Source organism: Taudactylus pleione, unplaced genomic scaffold (genome assembly GCF_031769625.1).
Source record: "Taudactylus pleione unplaced genomic scaffold, aTauple2 ptg000138l, whole genome shotgun sequence".
Taxonomy (NCBI): Eukaryota; Metazoa; Chordata; class Amphibia; order Anura; family Myobatrachidae; genus Taudactylus; species Taudactylus pleione.
The window spans coordinates 4323761-4345843 of record NW_028284540.1 but is presented as its reverse complement, the minus strand read 5'-3'; positions in this window follow the sequence as shown (position 1 = coordinate 4345843).

Genomic DNA, 22083 nt, shown 5'->3' with positions numbered 1-22083 from the left:
ACGGGGAGTGGAGATCCAATCGCAGGCGTGCTTAAAGGTCAAAACAGGCGTTTTATGGGTGTGCATATTTAAAACAGCAGCGTCATTGATCACGTCAATGGGTTATTTTTTAGCCAGAACTGCTCGCAAAATTGTGGTAGCAAAAACCAACCACAAGAATAGCGAGCAGCTCATACCCTGTTCGATGTACTCGATTAATCTAATAAATAGCGGACATGACGTAGGATGCGAGTGGCCAGGGGGCGTAGTTTCCCAAAAAACGACCGCAAGTTTTGTTCGCTCGTTCAGACCTAGAGGCGTGAACAGACCGCAAACAGCGAACGGTTGATTTGAATAGCCACCCCTATTTTCTGTACGAGCGAGCGCAAATAGCGACTGGCTCTGAATCAGGCCCATAGACTGTAAGCTCCACTGGGACAGGGACTGATGTGAATGGAGAAATATTCTCTGTAAAGCGCTGCAGAATATGTGTGCGCTATATAAATAACTGGTAATAAATAAAATGAAATAAAATAATTTGCAAAGAGATTGACAGGCAGGGACCATTTGTGGGTGGCAACATTGTGGTGGTGACTCAAACGTAGGCATGTCATGGACATTTTTGGGGTGTGTCTCAGCCTGCGACTGCAGTCCCATATGCAGAAAAAATGGCTCTGGCATTTCAGTCACAGTGGCCATTTTGTGTGACTATAGGATTACTCAGAAGTTTGATAATCAACTGATCTGTGACCAGGCTGCGTCTTTGTATGCTGTCGCTTGGATTTTCAAATCCGCCGGTGGGCATCATTTTTACACAGCCACTGCATACAAATTCACAGCTACGGCGGCATTAACGTAATCTCTGAATCAGGCTCGAAGTACTGTATAGAAAAGAGGTCTGGAAAGGTGAAAATTGGATGCTAGTTCCATAGGTTCCAAACAAACAGTGTGTATTCATTACACTGGCTCATTTACTGTAGCCAGCATCAGGGGCAAACGCAGGATTTTTATGGTGGGGTTTCTATATACATATATATATATATATATATATATATATATATATATATAAAGTCCATCCGGTGTGGCACTCCACGCTTATGGAAATAAATCAAACACACAGCTTAAGGTGTCAACGTTTCAATGCCAATAAAATAGCATTTTCATCGTCCTGATGAAAATGCTATTTTATTGGCATTGAAACGTTGACACCTTAAGCTGTGTGTTTGATTTATTTCCATAAGCGTGGAGTGCCACACCGGATGGACTTTATATCATTGGATTTTGTGGGGGCAACCAGCTATATAACCATTGCTACATTGAGTGCCAGACCTAATAGCTGTATATTTATATATATATATATATATATATATATATATACATACAGTATACACACAAGTATATATATATATTATATATACACGTGCATATAGATATGCACACACATACGTCACACTTAAAATTACACACACACATGCATTACATACACACGAACCTGCCAGCAGCTGTGGGCTGTAGAAATGGGGACAGGACCTGGCACTGTCATTAGGTCCCTCCCCCTAGCAGCAAAATAGCGTGATTCGTGGGTCAATCAGGAGGGGGTGGGGCCAAATAGCGCAATTCTAATGGAATTGCATCATATTCCCTCCGCCTCCTCCCGATTGACCCACGAATTGGAGTATTTTGTCATGAGGGCTCAGGGCTTAATAGTATGGCACTTGCTTGTCTCATCTGCCAGGAGGGGTTTCTGGGTACTCAGAAATTCCCCTGCGTGCGCTACTGAGCATTAGTAGAATATTGGTGAAAACAGAAAACAGTAGCTTGCATTCTGCTACTGTATAAAGCAATGTAAATTCAGTGTCAAACTTTTTTCAAGTTGTGGAAACTTGTACAAATATATTTATCAATGTTATTAGTAGCGTGGCAAGACCAGGGGTGCTAGGCATTTGCACTCCCTTCTCACCACATTCTGTATTGATGTGTACTATTTTCAGGACCTTAGCATTACACTTCTGTACCCCATGCTGCCCACCTACTGACCCATAGAATATGACAATGGTGCCAAGTTGCCTTGCACCCTGAGCACACCCCTCCTTATGGCCCAGATTATTGTTGACAATATGCCATTATATATACTCAGGGCCGGCCCTAGCCCAAATTTTTTGGTAAGCGCGTATATTTTTTGGCGCCCCCCTATGCAGTGCCCCTTTTACAGTGCCCCCGGTACTGGTCCCCCCTGTGCAGTGCCCCAGTAGTACTCCGTCCCATATGTGGTGCCCCAAGTAGTGGTACCCCCTATGCAGTACCCTTTATATAGTGCCGCCTTAGTGGTCCTCCCCCCTTGTAGTGCCCCTAGTAGTAGTCCCCCCTCTTGTCGTGCCCTCAGTAGTAATCCCCCCTTGTAGTGCCCCCAGTAGTAATCCACCCTTGGAGTGCCCCCAGTTGTGTTTCGCCCCCTTGTAGTACCCCCAGTAGTATCCCCCCCTGTAGTGCACCCAGTAGTATTCACTCCAGTAGTGCCCCTAGTAGTATTCCCCCCCTGTAGTTCCCCCAGTGGTATTCACCCTGTAGTGCCCCCACCCCTAGTAGTGCCCCCAGTAGTAGCCCCCCTGTAGTGCTCCCAGTAGTATTCCCCCCCTGTAGTGCCGCCAGTAGTATTCCCCCTGTAGTGCCCCAGTAGTAATCTCCCCTTGCAGTTCCCCCAGTAGTAGCCCCCCTTGTAGTGCCCCCAGTAGTAGCCCCCCTGTAGTGCTCCCAGTGGTAGCCCCCCCTGTAGTGCTCCCAGTAGTATTCCCCCCCTGTAGTGCCACAAGTAGTATTCCCCCTGTAGTGCCCCCAGTAGTAATCTCCCCTTGCAGTGCCCCCAGTAGTAGCCCCCCTTGTAGTGCCCCCAGTAGTAGCCCCCCTGTAGTGCTCCCAGTGGTAGCCCCAACTGTAGTGCTCCCAGTAGTAGCCCCCCTGTAGTGCTCCCAGTAGTAGCTCCCCCCTGTAGTGCCCCCAGTAGTATTCACTCCTGTAGTGCCCCTAGCAGTATTCCCCCCTGTAGTTCCCCCAGTGGTATTCACCCTGTAGTGCCCCCACCCCTAGTAGTGCCCCCAGTGGTAGCCCCCCTGTAGTGCTCCCAGTAGTATTCCCCCCCTGTAGTGCCGCCAGTAGTATTCCCCCTGTAGTGCCCCCAGTGGTAATCTCCCCTTGCAGTTCCCCCAGTAGTAGCCCCCCTTGTAGTGCCCCCAGTAGTAGCCCCCCTGTAGTGCTCCCAGTGGTAGCCCCCCCTGTAGTGCTCCCAGTAGTATTCCCCCCCTGTAGTGCCGCCAGTAGTATTCCCCTTGTAGTGCCCCCAGTAGTAATCTCCCCTTGCAGTGCCCCCAGTAGTAGCCCCCCTTGTAGTGCCACCAGTAGTAGCCCCCCTGTAGTGCTCCCAGTGGTAGCCCCCACTGTAGTGCTCCCAGTAGTAGCCCCCCTGTAGTGCTCCCAGTAGTAGCTCCCCCCTGTAGTGCCCCCAGTAGTATTCACTCCTGTAGTGCCCCTAGCAGTATTCCCCCCCTGTAGTTCCCCCAGTGGTATTCACCCTGTAGTGCCCCCACCCCTAGTAGTGCCCCCAGTAGTAGCCCCCCTGTAGTGCTCCCAGTAGTATTCCCCCCCTGTAGTGCCGCCAGTAGTATTCCCCCCCTGTAGTGCCCCCAGTAGTATTCCCCTTGTAGTGCCCCCAGTAGTAATCTCCCCTTGCAGTGCCCCCAGTAGTAGCCCCCCTTGTAGTGCCCCCAGTAATAGCCCCCTGTAGTGCTCCCAGTGGTAGCCCCCACTGTAGTGCTCCCAGTAGTAGATCCCCCCTGTAGTGCCCACAGTAGTAGCCCCCCTTGTAGTGCCCCCAGTAGTAATCCACCTCCCCCCCACCCAGTAGAGACATAATAAAAAATAAAAAAAAACACCTGAAACCCGCTCCTGCTCCTGCCGCCGATATCAGCTCCTCCGTCCGCCACTTTGCATTATGGGAATGACATCACATCATGATGTCACTCCCATTACCCACTGCAGGAGCCGGAAGATGTAGTGATAATTCTATTTTGAGTATGATCTCAATGTAAGCAATTAAGCAACTGAGTTGACAACCAGTTATGTAATACACCGCGTCACTCCCAAAACGCGCCCATAAGACAGTGTCTCTCCATACTTCTGAATAGCCCCCACCCAGGCACTGCCCAGAATTGCCAAATACATTTTCAATACATTCAATGCATGCACTGTGTAACTTTTTAACTACTTAGAATTAGAGATGCGCGGGTCCGGTTCTTAGCGAACCAACAACACCGGATTTAGGGGTTCTGAGTCAAACCGAGTCAGAGTTCAGTATCACTTTGGGGTACCAAGTCGAACTGTCCCAGTTCGGATCTTCCCGTGGTTCGGAACTGGGATTTAAAAAACAAACTCTGGTTTTGGATTGCATGCTAACAGGTCAAAATGATGTCATTGTAGCTGTTTTTTTAGTAATTTATTTTTTTAAATACAGATCCAAAACTAAAACCAAAACAGAAGATGTATCAGAATCCAAAACATAAACAAGGGGGTCGGCACACATCTCTATGCAGAATAATGCACAACTAAAAACATCTGCATTACGTCCAACCCAGAATCAGGCTCTATGTGTCATAACTAATATACCTAATAATAAACACTTATCTCATTGAATGTATGCAAACTCAAATTTGGATAAGGTATTTGGGTGAAAAGAATGACACACTTTTCTCCGTAGCAAAATGTATCCTTTTTACAATTGAAACTATTTTATTGTTATTCTTCTATGAATGTTAAGTAACATTCTGTCATTCTGTACAAAGGTCCAACCAATAGCCATGATCACAGTGCCCATTAATTTATTGGGCTTCGGTAATGTTGGTAATTCCTAATTAACTGATAGGCTGCAATCACATCAATATTTGTTCTGCCCAAAACATGACGGCATCCACTTGTGTGCGTGATGAAGAATCTTTTAAATAAATATCTGCCACAGCCTCTGATGGAATAGTCCTTTACTAATGACAAAGCCATCTTGTTACTGAATGAATAGAAAAATCTTTAACAAAGAATCTCTGGTTCAGGATCACCGCTATTATAAAAGCAATATTTGTAGTGAGGAGTCCCTCTTAATTTGACAAATAAGAATGTACTATTATAATATGTTTTTTTAAGTTTCACTTATTTGATCACAAATAATCCTTCGCTTCCCCTCTATAATTGCTAAAGAATGAGTGAGATAAAGTTAAATACTATTAAAAAAACATCCTTTTCTTCAGTACTGTGCTGTCTTCTCAGACAGAGGATTAAATCTCATTAAATACAATATTTTTTCCTTTCTTTTATATGACATCGCCTTTGATGTTTCCTTTTCATCTCATCTTCAACAGTTCCAATCTCCCATTTCTATAAACCTCATTGTATGACCTTTTCTCCTAAATGTGTTTTTCTCTTATTGATTCTTATCTCAGAGCCTTTTCTCCGATTCCAATGTTACACTCATGTTTCTATTACATGTCGTTCACAAACATATCTCCTATTCCTCATTCTGTGCAGAAATGATTAAATGTGCCGCTTATACAGTATATAAGGCACGGCTTATACATCAGCATTTCCTGTTTTCATTTGTGAGCAGAGGGCTGAGAGAACATCTTAACTGCCTCACAATGTGCATAATGACTTCTTTTAATCTTACAAATTTGAGAAATTAGAAATGTGATTTAATACTAAAATAGACAGACATACAATATATACAATTACATATCAAATGAATAAGTAAGGTTATTATGTAATTGTTGGGTTGCAATTATATAAATGTGTAATTTGTTACCTTGTCTTTAAATGTCTAATTTGGGATTTTATGTATTTATGCACTTTTGTGTATGTTCTATTTCCTAAGTTTGGTTCTATGAAGCTCTTGTGCATCACCATGAGTCTTTTCATGGTAACCTTCTTTTCTCTTACTTCATCTCTTTCCTTGAGTTTCTTTGGTCTTCAACACCACCTTTATGCTGATTTATCTAATCTACTTCTCTTGCCCTGACCTCCTCAGCCTTAGCCCCCCCATTTTTCTTTTCTACAGTATATCTTCCTCAATGTCCCATCGCTTTCTTAAGTTCAACAAGTTTAAGGCTGAGCTCTCTGGGTGTCACTTTTGATTCCTCCATCTCCTTCACTCCACCCCCATATTTATACTATCTTTAAATCCTTCCATTTACTACTCTACAACATCTACAGGACTTATCATCTCTTGTCTGGACTTCTGCAACCATCCACTCTCCGCTCTTCCTCTCACACCCACCTCTCCCCTCTTAAATCTATCCTAAATGTAAATTTATGCTAACTTCTACTGCTCATCCTATATTCCTATCTAGTTGCTCTGATAGAACCTCTCCCCTTCTTCAACACTTTCATTGGCTCCCCTTCTCCTACAGAATCCAGTTTAAACTATGCATCCTCACTTTCAAAGCATTTAGTCAGTCCTCCCTCTCCTACATTTCTGATCTCATCTCATCCCATACTGCCTCTTGCCCTCTCCCACTCACACATCCCCAATGCTGCCCCTCTCCTCTGGAACTTAGACCCTGATTCATTACCGATCGCAATTGCAAAAGCATCCACAAATGGTAGATGGTGCATACTGCGCTTGCATATGCACCGCAGTGCGTCTGCGCATGATAGACCGCACTGCAATCATGTATGCAAATACAAAGTCAGCGCAGAGTGAGTGAAGGGACGTCAGCATTTGGGGGTGGTGATGGTGGAATTGTTGGAGAAACGCAGGTGTGCCTGTCCGTTTGAACACTGTTTCCTGGGTGTGCAGTAATTAGCCACTGTGACGGCATATGCAGCTTGAGTACTTACTGCGTGCGAGGAGACTTGCAATTTCTGAGACAGGTCAGACCTACTGTATTTGTGCATGGTGGTTTGCTGTTACTCAATGTTACCGATGTATACGCAGAACTGCGAGATCTTACGGATGTGAGAAAAGAGTAGTGGGCGTCACTATGCTGGCTGAACGGTGGCAGACATTAGCATATTTTCACAGTTTCACTGTGTAGGTAATTGCATTTGCGATTGCAATAGTGATCCGTGCTGAATCAGGCCCTTAGTCCCATGCCCTAACAGAATGTCTACTACCCAGCAGGGATTCAAATACACACTAAAATGCACCTTAATTAACACTCTTAATTAACTGTTTAACACCCTGAATTAACATCCCAGTGCACATCCCTGTTGTATACTCCAAAGCCTCTATGCTATAATCTTTCATGAGTATGGCCCTGTATTTTCTTGGTTCTCACTCATAACAATATTTGTCTCCAGTGCACTCCCACTCAGCAATTCTCATTTAGTTGAATCAATTTCTCACTGTTTGAAGTTTGCCCATGTACTGTCTATTTGAACCTATTTATATTGTATTGTTTGTTTATACTATTATAATTGTTCCTATATGGTATAATGCAGGATGTCTGTAGTAGCGCTGTGCTAATTACTAATGTGGATGGGAGCAGCTCAGCACATGAATCATCCACTCTCGCTAATTTATACGTACTAAAGGATGTGTTTGTGCTTAGCGCTATACCTATGTGTTTCATATGCTGAGTGTCATATGTAAGAAATGTGCAAATGCATAGGTTGAGGAAAAGCATGCATCTATGTAATGTCTAAAAATCAAAACCAGAGCTGTAGTAAAAATACCAAGAAAGTTTGATGGTAATATATTTCAATTGTCAAATTGGAGTCACAGTGCTCCGGTTAAAATATATAGAGGAGGCAAATCTCTGTATGTCAATGTCTATATGAGAGTGTATCAGGTCGCTGGTGGGGTAGAGAGTTGCCAGGGATGTTCGTAATCTCATTCAGGGTGCCTCTATCCATAATTCTTGTGGAACTACGTTTCCCTTGTTGAACCAGTGGTATGTTAACAACCTACTCTCCCCTAGGTGTCTATTTACTAAGCTGTGTTAGGAGATAAAGTGAACAGTGATAACGTACCAGCCAATTGGCTCCCAACTGCAATGTCACAGGCTGTGTTTGAAAAATGGCAGTTAGGAGCTGATTGGCTGGTACCTTATCACCGTTCACTTAATGTCCTAACACAGCTTAGTAAATAGACCCCCTAGAGTCCAGTGGTAATGGGTGGTGATGACTGAACAGGGTAGGGAGTGAGCCCTTTTAGGGGGCTACTTAACCGTATGGTACTATGTACCTCCATTACCTATGACAGTTGCTTGCACAGCCCATCAGGGTTTGTTATGGAATTGGTATGGAAAAGAGAAACCTGTTTCATTATTATCTCCTGCAGTAAGCATGGGGCTGGTACAAGTCCCGATAATAATAATCATGGTTGTGACTGTGAATGGCAAAAACAGTGGCTTCATGCTTGAAGTTGCATGTTTTAATCATATTAGCCTTATAGAGACTTTAATTAGTAAAAGGTTGTAAATCAGCCTTCTGTGGCATCATGCAAACACAGACATTTTGTATCCAGCTCAGAAGCAGCATCTCTGTGTCCATCCTTGTACCATTGTGGCTATTGTATTTCCTGATTTCACTCTCCTGTAATTTAGAAAAAGGCCTTAAATAACAGAAATGATATTAATTATGTTAACAAAATTTTCTACTTTTTTTTGTCTCTAAAAGGAATGCCAATATTAAGAATGATACTGAGATTAACCCCTTCAAAATTAAAACTACCTTTTATTCATCATACTGCATAGGATGCATTTGAAAAATGATCCATATAAATAACTTAATTTGATTTGAGGAAAAAGAGAAGCTATTAGATCAACTGAGAGACAATATATTGATTATTATAAAACCTGCAAAGAAAGGCGAGGGGAATAGTCATCCTTAGTAGAGAGAAGTATACATAAAAGGTATTATGACATTTATATTATGCCAAAAATTATAGAAAAATAAGATCTAATCCCTCTAATGATATATTGAGTGCTCTTAAAACTCTTGTCTCTAAATATCTTGATGAAGACATGATTCAAAAGCTTTAAATGAAACTCTAGAACCTAACAATGTTAATCTACAAGTCTTCTAGTTGAAAGTGTTCCATAATATTTATTTTAATTTTGATGGCTCATTTTTTATACAAGACTTTGGCACAGCCATGGGGACCAGGTTTGCCCTCAGCTATGCTAATATCTTAATGCCCTAATGTGAGGATGAGGCAGTCTGGACTGGTCATAGCTGGGGTGCAAACCTGATCAATTGGTATATTTCATCAAAAATATCTTAATTTTCTTGGAAAGGCAGTAAAGAGGATCTGGATAATTTTTCTTTATATCTGATTGGTATTTTGCAAGGGCAAATAGAAAGAAAATTCCTTTATTGGGACACTCATATGTAACTAATGTATTGGTTGTAGTAATTAAAACTTAACTTTTATTTCTACCTGCTTATATAAATAAATATTATTATAAACAAATAAAGAAAAAATTAAGAAAACATTATTTGGCGAATATCTTAAAAATGTAGTAATCTTAGATAATGTCTAAGAGATTACCTCCGGTCACATCCAGTAAATGGGTATACTAAGATACAATACAAATTCTAATATTGTCCTTCACCATAGTAAGAATCTATCAAGGTCTTATAGAGTCATTAATCTAGGAGCAACATCAGTAGGGAATGAAAATATTGTTAGCCAAATGTCTCAATAAATGGTGTAATCATATAAATTATTTACAAGAATAAAAGATTAATTATATTGCTCGCTTGCACAATTTATCCTTTAGTATGTTTTTTAATCCAACATCATAGGGTCAGTCAATAGTATTCAGACAGGGATGGAATTATTGCAGAACCCCCCAGAGGTATTAATGTTGTATTGTTGCACAAAATATGATGGGTTCAAATATTCACCACCACATAATTATGTGGAGGTGAATATTTGAACCCATCATGTTGCATCCTAGTTTAATGACTCTGTAAGACCTTATCTAAGATTACTATATTTTTAAGATTTTCACCAAATAAGGTCTTCTTCATTTTCTCTTTATTTTTTATAATAATATTTATTTTATATAAGTAGGTAGAAATAAAAGTGAAGTTTTAATTACTACAACCAATAAACTAGTTACATATAAGAATGCCCCCCAAAAAAGGAATTTTCTTTCTTTTTGCCCTTGCAACATACCAAACAGATATAGAAATATATTCATTTCTGGGAGCATCACCAAAACTTTATTATTAACATGGATATGAACCCAAAATATTAATCTCTATAGTTGGTTATAACAAATTATACACATCATAATCACTATTCCTGTGCAGGATCTGCTTTCCCATTTCCCATTGTTTCCCATTATTACTGTATAAAATTTTTCTTATATCTAAACAATAATAACTTGGATATTAGGTTTACATTTAACATCAGTGAGATTTCAGTGAATCACAATATACAGTATTATTAGAATATTAAAATAGTAACAAATAAAGTGATCAAACTCAGAGATTCCAATATGTATATTGATCTATTGATCAATCATTTAAGCTTATGGCTAGAAAATGTGCCTAAGAGCCAGATCTTAGGCCTGCAGAGAAATTGGTCTTCAAAAGAGCCATATCTTAATCAGGCCCATATAAGAAGAGTTTCTTATTAAGGTATATAAACCTAACAAATTAGGTAATACCATAGGAGGATGTAAGTAACCTGTATAGAGATGATTTATTATTACCAAAAGAATAAAACAAATTAGATCATGGATTAAATTTTGCATTTAATACACAATTTACTGGCTCGTATAAACATATAAAATCTATTTTTAAATAGAATTAGAAAATATTACTAAGTGATCCAATTTTGAATGCAATTTAGCCTCCAGAACTATACATTTATGTATAGAAAGGCCCATAGGGGTCTATGTACTAAGCAGTGATAAGTGACATAGTGAAAAGTGATGTCTGTGATAAGTGCCAGCCAATCAGCTTCCAACTGTCATCTCACAGGCTGTGTTTGAAAAATTACAGTTGGGAGCTAATTGGCTGGCACTTATCATAGACTTATCACTTTTCACTCTGTCACTTATCGCTGCTTAGTACATAGACCCCACAGTCTGTTAGTCTCTAGTGATCTCCACACTGAGCATAACAAATTTCATCCTAGGAATAAAGGGTTTTATTGATGTTGTAGTTGCAGTATATGGAAATCTTGCCTTATTTTAAAGTTAAATAATTAATAACAGGACACACAAAATATGTAATATACATTATTGAGTGTGAATGTGTTGTTCTTTATATATAACAAACTATTAAACAATTTAGAGGCATATCAATTAGCCATGGTAAAGTTTGTTTAACTTGATTTAACACACCTATTGGACATTAATTTTCCTTAGCACATCTAAGCGTGCTCCCAAATCAAGAACAATCAAATTGGAAAAAGCAGTAATGTGGTAAATCTGGATGTTAATAGTCGCATTAAGCGAGGACAAAAATGGGAAAATCATTCTGTACACTGAAAAAGTACAAATAAATTTTGACCAACAGTACTCTATAGTCTATTAGTGGATTAGTGGATAATAACAAAATTTGGGGCACTCTTAAAGGTTTCAAATGGCTGATTTTTGCATTTTTAATAACAGTTTAAAAATGATAGAAAGCAAATGTTTTTCTGCAAATAATTTCTCTAGATTAAACTGGGGTGCAAATACATGTAAAAGTTGATTTTGTGTAATTTTAAGTAACTTTCAAAGATTTGTTTAGAAACATCTGTAACTCCCACTGTAACTCCCACTTGCAATCGTAAAAAAACATCTGTCCCATCCATCTAACACCCCCATATACATGCCCAACATCTTTTAATCCTTTATTCAGCACTTGCAGAATATCACCTCAAAAATGACATTGGCTAAATTAAACACTAAATAAAGGGCCCAATTAATCATTAGGGGGGTGTTCCAAGGGTTTTGGAGCAAGTCCCAGGTTTTTTAAAATAGCAATTTTCTCAAAGTTTTCAACTTCTCAGGGGCAGCAGAAAAAGTGTGTTAAATCATTAACTTGCGTGGCTAATTTGATAGCAAAAATTTAGCACCTGCCCATTTTAACTTGTAAAATGGGTTACCACGGCTAATTGGATATGTTACTGAAAGTGAGACTAGCGGAACATGTTTGCAATGTTAAAAAATATTTAGGGACTTATGTAATAGGTTGCAAGCTGCAGCCACTGCAGGAATTCCAGTGAGTCTTAAAGACAAATTATTTTAAAGGCAAACCCAGCTTGGATTAGCCTTTAAAATGATTGCCAATTTAAAAATACGGGAAGAAGTCTCGCAGAAGTTTCCACAGCGCCTGTAGCTCGAAACCTATTACATAAGCCCTGTAGTCGTCAATTTTCAGTGCATTTCAAAGGGCAACACAAATGTCCTATTAAAAGTGGAAATAAGTGGTTTGTATTCAATTAGAGCAGATCCGCAATACTTTTTCGCCTCCCAGACTTTTCGTATACATCGCGTCTTTTGTAGGCGGAAAAGTATCGTGGCCATCCCCACTTTACCCCGTATTCAATATGGAAGTTTGCGAAAACGGGACCCGGCAAAACTTGAACTGGTTGAAAAGTACTGTCAGATTTGGGGAAATCAGCCTGACACCACCCAAAAGATGCTCTGACATGGGGGTTCACTATGGTACCCCCCGATTTGGCTTGCTGAAGGTATTTGGTGCTTTAAATGGGCTCAATAGCATCTAAATAGCATTTTTGCCTACGTGGTGATAATAGTATTCAGGAATATTTTTCCCAGAAAATAAATTATCCCAGCAAGGTTTGGGTACTTGAAAATGGGGGCCAGCATATTTAAAAGTTGCTAAAGTTAAGTTGAAAAAATAATGAAAAATCCACCTGCCGCAAGCACCTGCAATCAAAAAAACACTTGGTGCATACTTGGGGACCCCCCCCAGAGTCAAGTTTGCTAGTTTTTAACTTTGTCCCCCAACATTATTTTTTTCGCCCCCAAATTCAAAGTCATTTTTTGGGGTGTTTTTTATACATTTTTTGACAGTTTACCTGTCTGATGGCTGCACGGGGGTTCCCGCAATGTTGCACCCCAAAACCCCAGTTCTGCTCTTTTCCCACCAGCTATTCATAGGTGAAACTTTTTCACCTATTACAATGCATGGACTTTCCACCTAGGCAGAAAGTTTTTCAAATTGAATATGGAGTAAAACCCAAACAGGCAAAAATGACGTCATCGGCGAAAAGTTTTTGCCAAAAACACGCAAAAATGGCTTTTCCCTTCAAATTGAATATGGTCCTAAATCTGACAGAACTGAATTTTGAGGTACTGGGTCGATCCAAGAATTTGCTCGGTTCAACCCAAGAAATCTGATTCTCAAAACAAGGCAAAATTTTATTTTCTGGGAAATGTCTGAGCTCACATGTTTTGGTTTGCATATAAGTCTCTTCCTCGTGATTTCAGGTGCAATATTAAATAGGAGAGATGGAGATGGCTGTTGACTGTACAGAAGCTGTGCTTTAAAGCTGGCCATTGGAGAGAGTTGTTGGTGGTTGGAGTGGATGGTAAGGGTGGAAAAAAGGGCATCTTTAATCTGTGTGTCTATGACAGTCTGACACTATAGCAGGCTATCTGCAATAGAGGTTCCTCCTGTGTATGTTTGAAAGAAAGCTGCACTTACAATTGTTTTCACAAGGATGTCTATCTAGAGAATATATTTTATATGAGGGCCAAGACAGTTCTGTAATATTAAGCTTAGCTGACTTACTGTAGGGTCTAGTTTGTGATTTTTTGTCCACCATGACACAACACTGAGCAGTCTTTTAAACTGTACATGTCAAGGGGAGATAAAAGGGCAGACACAATGAAATATAATGATATTATATAAATATAATATAATTATAATTTTTACCACTTAGTAAACCAAGGGTTAATGTGTGCCTTCCCATTGATTCCATGCCAAGTGCAGAATCAATGTGCTTTTCCCATGCATTAACCCCCCAAAAGTGCCTTTCTCATAAATTTTACCTCACAACTCCTGAAGCTATGATGAAAAGTCCACCTCTGTAGTTTAATGCATGGGGTAAACACCACTAATTGAATCTCCCAGCATGAGTAATTAGACATGGGATAAACGCCATGGCTAATCGGACTCCCCTTAAGCTTGCAATCATAGGTTCCTCCTGCTTGTGTATGAGTCTGAGCTGCACTTACTGTGTACACATTTAAAGGATATATGTCTTGTGCATTAGGAGCAGAGACAGTTTTTGGTTGCAAACTTAGCAAACCAAAACATAATGTGCTGTGTCTGAGTGAGCAGCACCCCAAAGATGAAATATTTTTTGTTTAAAAAAATTGTCGTCTTTTAATTCAATTGAGATATTTCAAGGGAATATTGTGTGTGTTTGAGAGGAAGTGTTCAGGATACATCTGTCAGGAAAGGGTCAAATAGTTTGCTTACTGTATTGTGGCTGTTAGCCACACCCAATAAAGATAAAAGCTAAAAGAAGACTTTCTTTCTGGTTTAATAAAAAAATATCAAGTCTTTTAATGCAACTTACTGTAGATATTTCAAGGGAAGATTGTGTGTGTTTGAGAGCCAATGTATATCTGCCAGGAAGAGGTCAAATTCTTTACCTACTGGGTGTTGTGGCTCCATCAACCACACCCCAAAATAATAAGTGCTGAAAAAAGCTTTTTTTCTACTTTAAAAATAATTTAAAGTCTTTTAATTCATGCAGAACATGTCAAGGGAAGATTGTGTCTGTTTTAGAGGCAGCATATATTACTGTACTTACTGTTTGTTTTGGCCCCATCAGCTGCACCCACCCCACTATAATAAATGCAGAAAAAATAATGCTTTCTTTGGATGAAATAAAAAAAATCTTTTGACAAAACTGCCTGGTAAAGGTAGCAGTCCCTTATTTTTCTATCTCATTATACATTTACTTGGCGTGGTGTCAGATACAAGTTCAAGTACAATAGCCTTACTCCTGTCCAGCTAACTCACAGATAGGCTAGTTTTTGTATCACTTTCTTCAATAAGAAATATACTGGTGTCAATCTGTTGGAAAATCTCATGGGTGTGATAACAAAATGGCTTACCCTGCTAAGACTCTCCTCAGGTTTTGTCATCTCTGATAACAGAACTAACATTGTACGAGCATTACTACTGGGTCAATTCAGTCAGGTCATGCCATTAATTAAACTACTTGAAAAGCAGCTAGAGAAGCTGAAGGAGGAGATGCAATTAAGAGATTCTGCTAAGTATGCTTTACTAGATCAAGTTCTTTATGTACTTTGCCAGGACCAAAGGGTTGGATTAGTGCATTTTGGAAACCATGCATGATCCTAGGTTTACGTACTATGAAATGTCTTTATTTCCAACTTACACAGGTCTTGAGATGGAAATAGATCCTTATTGTCAGCTCTAGTGGCACAAAATTTGTCTCCTGCATCAGTTTCTCCTGCAAATGCTACTGCCAAGAAAAAAACTGACCTCTGTAAACCAGAGTGAAATTTTATGATATCTGGTCAGGCTTAAAATAAATGCTCACATATATTGAGACTTCTACAGTGACTTAATCTGATGCAGTAAGCACCAATAGAATGGTGGCAGATTACTTTAATGATATTGTGCATATTGTCATCTCAAACAGTCACTTTGAATACTGGAAGGAAAAAAAAGGCAATGAAGCTCCTTGTACAAACTAGCTATGGTGTACTTAAGCTGCCCACTCTCCAGTGTGTATTCCAAAAGTGTATATAGCACAGTCAGGAACCTAAAGAGCATTCATTGTAGGAGGATACTTCCAAAAAATGTGGAAAGACTTTTGTTCATCAAAACGAGCTGCAATTAAAAACATACATTTTAACACTGGATTCCATAGTGAATAAGCTACTATTGTGTGATTATGATATTAACAACAGTGATGAAAGTGCTGATGAAGGTGACAATGTTATCTTCAAATTTGAAGATAATTAACACTGTTAGCTTAAAGCCCATTGCTAGCTTGGTTTAACCAAACTACCAAAATGTTTTATTTTGTGGGGCCCAAACAAACCAAGCACTTTCGTCACAAAAATGGCAGTCCTTGTTGCTCAAGTGCTTGGTTTGTTAAACCATGCCTGTCCTTTTTAATATACAGGTACAACATGTTGGTGGATTGGAGGGTCCAAGGACAATTCCATTGTGTACCACTATTCATTATGGCCTTATTCCACCTTTTTATTAGTGTAAATACAACTGGCCTGTTACTCCATCTTTATATACCTGTACTGGGTTGAGGCTTGCGATTTTCTGGTTGGAGAACTTTTTTCCACTAGGCTGTTACTCTGGCTTGAATCACTTGTATTTGCCTGAGGTCTGTGATTTGCTGTTTTGATTTAGTGTGCAATTGAAAATTCACATTTGTATGCTTGTTTATTTTAATAATTTGTGCCATGTTTCAGATTTTCTTTTTCTTATAGTAAAAAAGGTTTTACCTTCCAGTAAATAATTCACCACCAATCACCTGTACTGGCCACGGGCTTGTCATTTCCTGTGTAATGGTTATCTAGTTTTCTACTAGTCTTTACTCTTGCTACAATCACCTATGCACATACTACACTATCAGTATTTTCATTTTTCTAAATATCCTGTGCCTGAGACAATTGCGGTTACAGCATACCTGGGCAGCACAGATGGTGTAATGGTTAGCATTACTGCCTCAAGCCTTAATGATCAGAATTTCATTGCTGTTTTGAGTTTGAGTGGAAGAGTTGCAACAGGTTTCTGAATTTCCCAATCATGTGTAAGAAGCCTTATTGAGACATGTGAAACCGTAAAGGTTTTTTGTGAATGGAATTCAATAGCTTTTTTAAAGTTAATATATTTATGCTGTAAAATGTATAAACAAATAATATGACAACCACCCCAGCCCACCAGCTTTGACATCACTCATCACTAGCTGCCCACCTGCATTCCCTCACGTTACCCTCTGGATATCTGTTTTCTCCTGTGGTGGGTGTGGAGTTAATTAGTGTCAAAAATAGTAATATTAGTGTCCTTTACAGGGGAATTACAGGTCCCAGCAAGATGACCCTGGTATGCTGGTACTTGGGGAACCACAAGTACTAGCATGACCAGGCATTATGGGCCTGCTGGTACCTGAACTCCTACTATAAAATAAAAAAAAAAATACAAAAACATGCAAGAATCCCCGCTTCCAAGCAAAACCAGCACAGGGCTTTTTGAGCTGGTCCTGGTTTAGGAAATATGGGGGGGGATACAGTGGGGGCCACATGTTACAATGAACCAGTACTGGGATCCTAAGCAAGTTCTGTTTGAGGAAATATGGGGAAAAAATGTATAGGGTTCCCTCGTATTTCCATAAACCAGCACCTGGCTCTTACTAGTGGTGTAGTAATGCCACAGCCAGGAGACACACTTTACGGGTCCCCTGGACAAAGCATTAACCGCCCCTACTAGCCAGCGCATGCAGGGGATGCCTCGGGAAGTAGAAACCCCTTCCAATAAAGGGGTCCTCCTCCCAGGAACACCCCAGGCATCGGCTGAAGCCTGGGGCTATTTCCTGCACCCCTAGTGATGATGGGTGCAAGGTTGATGTAAAAGAAAATAATATCAATAATATTGTCCTTTACAGTGGGACTACAGGTTCCTGCAAGGTGGTCTCAACATGCCGGTACTTGCGGAAACACAAGTACCAGCATGCCAGGGTAGTAAGGGTCCACTGGTACCTGTACTTTGCCACCACTGTGCCCTTTGCCACCACCATGTCTTGCCGCCATGCCATCTGCTGCACCCTACACCGCCACCACCATCACATCCCAAGCTGGATGTGGGGAAAAGTTGCCCATCTTGTGGCTTTCAAGTGAAGCCATTTTGAGTACACCCCCTCCAGGTGCCTACTTCACATGCACAATGAATAGTAATTTCCAATTATATAATTTGGCTATATTTTAAAAAACAAACTTTTTCAAAAACATTAACACCAAAAATCCCTACACTGGAACAAGATCTATCTAACAAAACAAACCCTAATGGGTAAATTTACTAAAAATCGTGTTGGTCCTAAATTGCATTTACATAAATGCATGCACCCTGAGGAAAATTTTGTCATTAAAACATTGAAACGTTGGTATCTAACCGCGCATCTCATTTCCTGAACTAGCGCTGAGTGCTGCCGCTTGGTAAATATATCTGCTCTGGCTCATATTTGAGTTTTTGATTAGAGGGCACCTGCATTTATTTGCTTTGTGAACAGTGAAGAGTGTTGCCTTATTGGGACATATTTTTATATATATATATATATATATACAGTCAAGTCAAATTATTATGACCACCTCCGAATCACATTACTGTAACCACCTTCTACATTTGACGTCGGCAGTGCATAGCCCATGAAGTATGTCACGTGTCACGTGTTGGCTTGGTGGGTATATAAGATGTGTGATAGGCCATCGGCACACATGTCACTCATTGCTGACATGGGTAAAAGGGACGATTTATCCAAGTTGCAAAAAGGGATGATTATTGGCTTTCGGACCAAGGACGGCAGTATTTCTGAAACTGCGCAGCTTATGAATTGTTTGCATGCTGCTGTGGTGAAGGTGTATCCTGACTGGACAAATGACACCATGCTGAATAAATGACATGGAAACTGTGGAGCACCATGTGCCATTGATGTGAGAGGTGAGTGTTGGCTGCGAAGGTGCGTGAGGGCCGACCAACATGCGACAGTGGAGCAGCTCACCATCAAAATGAACCTGGGGGCCACCAGACGTGTGTCTAAAATGACAGTTCAGCAAACCCTGCTGCATATGGGGCTCCGGAGCAAACAGATGTTCACTGCACCTACGCTAATGAAGGTACATTGGTGGTAAAGACTTACATTTTCACGCCTGTATCGGAGTCACGTATTCTGCTTCATCAAACAGATGGACATTGGCTTGTCAGTTGAGAAACATCGAAGAACAAACACCCTGCAACCATTGCTGGAAGAACACAAGCTGATGGTGGAAGCATTATGGTCTGGGGAATGTTTTCATGGCACTCCCTGGTCCCTCTCATCCATGTGGGAGGCACATTCAATCAAGTTGGTTATGAATCCATCCTTGCAGAGTACGTACACCCATACATGCTGATTGTGTTCCCTGAGGTGAATGGGATCTTCCAGCTAGACATTGCGACATGTCACACAGCTAGAAATGTCGGACAGCGCTTGGACGAGCATGACCAAGACTTCCAAGTACTTCCCTGGCCCCCTAATTCCCTGGACTTGAATCCAATTTAGCATTTGTGGGAACACCTGAATTATTGTGTTCGCTCTATATATACTTCACAACACACCCTCCAGCAGCTCTGGGATGTACTGCAATCAGCTTGGCTCCAGATTCCTGTGACAACCTACCAGTACTCTATTGTGTAACTCCCAGCCTGTCTATCTGCTGTCAGGGCTGATTATGGCGGTTACCCTGGCTATTAACTGGTGGTCATAATAATGTGACTCGACTGTGTGTATTATATACATATATACATATATAGTATATTACAATAAGTGGCACCGAGAGGGGGGGGAGTGGGTACTACTTACATGGGCCCAGGCTTGCTGGAGGGGAACGGCACCGCTTCCCCCCTCTTACATCACAGCAGTCCAGCACAAGCTGCTGTGTGCTAGGCTGCACTGGGAGACTGCTCGCGGCTGCTAAGAAGCAGCCACAGCAGTCTCCTATGCCTGTGGGGGGAGAGATCAAGCTGATCGCACCCCCCACTGGTTATGCGCTGGGCTGAGGGGGCTCACTGCGCTGCCCTCGCCAGTGCGCAGCGCCGATCCGCGGAGCAGCAAATCTTTTTTTTTACCTAAGGGGGCGTGACCACGCCTCCCATGGTTAGGTCATGCCCCTTTTTTACCGGGACCCCGTGCAGCTCTTGGCGGGCCGGATTCCTAGAGCCAGCACTCCTGTGCTGTGAAGACACAAAGGGGTATATTTACTAATGTGTGGGTTTTTAAAAGTGGTTTTGTTGCACATAGCAACCAATCAGATTCTACTTGACATTTATCTAACACCTTCTAGAAGGTAATAGCTAGAATCTGATTGGTTGCTATGGGCAACAAAACCACTTCTAAAAACCTGCACCTTAGTAAATATACCCCAAAGTGTGACCGGTACCCTCCTTTTACCTCTCTAAATAGGGGGATAAATATTTATACAACATGGATACGGCGGCACTCAGGATGGCTTAATAATGCATTATTATTAAGCCATCCTAAGTGCCGCCAATCCATGTTATATATATATATATATATATATATATATATATATAATTTTATTTTTGTGTATGTATGTGTGATTGGTGTGTGTGTATATATATATAAATATATATATATATATATATATATATATATACTCATAGAATTTGTAATTTTTTTATATGGCTTATTACACTTGGGGGTCCCTCATTAGTTATAGATCTACTCTTTATTTTACATAAAGTAATATATATATAGAAAAAGTGAAAATGTGTAAATACTTTCTGTTTTGAAGAGATCCTTCAATTGAGGTCTGAGGAGCCGAATGCGTTTATTGGATGTCAGAAGTATTTTCATTTAGAGAGACGAAAAATCTAATTTTCAGAGCAGCTTATTGTTTCTTCATAGAATAACCCCCATCTGCGCTGTGTAAGATAGGGAGGTACTGTAAGTAATGAAATTTCTGCACATAGATATTGCATTGTCCTTAATATAAAGCGTTCAAAGAGGATCTAAATCTGTAAGTGGAGTATAGAGAAAGAATAAACATATATTATTATGTTTTCTCTAAAGCGTATTAAGATTTGACAGTACCCTAAATTTACAAACCTCCATATAAAAGTAAAGACTTTGTTTATATATAATAAACAACTCTTTACTTTTGTGAGATGCATGAGACATGATCTATACCATGCATAAGCAGGGCCGGTGCAAGGTTGCTCTGCACCCTAAGCAAACCTTCTGCCTACTGCCACCCCCCAAAACCTTTTTTTTATTATTATATTATTTTTTCTGATGTTTTTATTTTATGTTCTGCCCTGTATCGTACCCCTCTGCTACTGGTATATATTTAACCAGTGCCACACACAATATACATTTGTTTTTTAATATATATTATATACGGTCTACATTGCCATTACACTTACTGTCATTCAACACACACATACATTTGTTGTTAATATATAGACTATACAGTATATTATATATATTAACTTCAAATGTATGTTTTGGCACTGAGGATCTGATTCAGACCCGCTCGCGAGCGCTGAGTGCTCGCAAGTGGGTCGATGGTGCCCTAGTGTGCATGTGCATGATGGAGGGAGCTCCGTCGTGCTCATGCACAAGACCCGCATAGCGACGGCCAAGCCGTCGCTATGGGTCTCACACCAAAGGGGGCGTGCTGTCGATGGTGAGTGACAGCACGCCCCCTTTGGTGGGCGTGCCGGGAGCGTTGCTGCCCAGACGGAGGCATTCCCATGGGAACACCTACCGTCTGGGGCCTGCCCCTCTGACATCACTAGTGATGTCAGTGGGAGTGCTTTTGGCTCTGATAATTCCTGGGCTTGCGGCAGCGAGACCCTACCGTAGGGTCTCGTCACAAGCCCGATGGTTGCGATGGTCTTGACCATCGCGACCATCTTTTTGGCCGCTCACATAAGCTGTGGTTGGTCACCCACAGCTATGCGAGCGGCCAGGAGGCCGCTCCAATTTTAGGTAGGAGGGCCCTGATTCAGAGCGAGCGCTCTGGTCAGAGCGTCCGGCTCTGAATCAGGCCCTGAGTGTCAGTAAGTGTAATGGCACTGTAAACAGTATATAATAAGCTGTCTACATTGCGATTACATTTACTGACACACAATACACACAAACATTTGTTGTTAATAGATATAATATTATATACAGGGCCATTACACTTACTATTAAGACTGAAGACTGTGACTGACTAAGGGCTCTATTTACTACAATCCGCATATTGAATGCAGATTCTAGTGTGATATTAACGACTGAATTCGCATTGCAAATTCAGGCAATATCACAGGTATTTACTACAAATCCCCTGCAGGGACAGAGCTTGCGATAAAGCTCTGTCCCTGCGAATC